Source organism: Chinchilla lanigera, unplaced genomic scaffold, assembly GCF_000276665.1.
Source record: "Chinchilla lanigera isolate Chin_1 unplaced genomic scaffold, ChiLan1.0 scaffold00070, whole genome shotgun sequence".
Classification (NCBI taxonomy): domain Eukaryota; kingdom Metazoa; phylum Chordata; class Mammalia; order Rodentia; family Chinchillidae; genus Chinchilla; species Chinchilla lanigera.
Genome location: NW_004955471.1, coordinates 9,147 through 10,216, shown reverse-complemented (window position 1 = coordinate 10,216; position 1,070 = coordinate 9,147).

Here is a 1,070-nt window from a genome sequence, read left to right as displayed (position 1 = left end):
AGAGAGAAAGTAGTGAGGAGGGCACTTGTTTTCAGACTGGGTAGTTTCTTGTGTGAAAAATGCCCTGCCTAACGGTGGAAACCTTTGTGTTGCTTTCAAGGGGAAACCTTCAAGGGCCAGCCTAGGCAAGCTCAGTCCTTGGCAGAGGGATCTTCCTCGGCCTGCTCTGCACCACCCGCTGGGTCGCTGCATGCAGTGCAAGGGGCGATCTCCATCCTGCAGGGACATGGCAGGGAGAGCAAGGAGGACAGCATATCAGTCTCTATCCCTGAGGGACTGGAGAGCAAGACTGCCAAGGACAGCGTCACGATCACCATGCCCGAGGGACCTGGCAGTTACACCTCGGAGTACAGCGAAGACAGCTCCATCTCTGAGCAATCCGGCAGCTACAGCGCTAAGGACAACATAGTCATCTCTATCCCTGAGGGACTGGGCAGCCACAGCGGGGAGGAGAGCGACACGAGCTCCACCTCTGAGCGATCCAGCAGCTGCAGCGCTGAGGACCGCAAAGCCATCTGCATCCCTGAGGGATCGGCAGCTACAGCACGGACTGAGGGCGCAGCGTGGACAGGGCCAAGCACTGAGCCATCAGGGGCTCTCGGTGTGCCCAGGGCCTGGCTTCATCCGCCCCGTGGTCCTTTCTGTGCAGGCTGCTTGTCTGCCAGCCTCGCGTTTCCCTTTATGCGGATCGGTTCTGAGCCCAGGAGTTCCCTGCAGTTCCCATGGTCACACGGATGCCTTCGCAGCGCGAGGCAAGTGGTGTCTTCCCGCCTCCCCCAAGGGGCCTGCAGAAGAGGACACCGGCTTTTGTTCCCGCTCGGAGCTCCATCTGGATAACAGATGGCCTTGCAAGAGGCTGCTCGCCCCCGGGCTACCGGGCCACCTTCACCCGACCAACCTGGTAGGCTCTGCTGCTGGGCAGAGATGGCAGTGCTGACCTGCGGTGCTGGTGGCGACGCCGCCCAGCGTCGTGATCGCAAGGTGTGAGGTCCGTACTTTGTACTACATCTATTTTATTTAATTCGAGTTTTGTAGACTTTCATTTGGAGGTGTCAGCTAACTCATTCCCC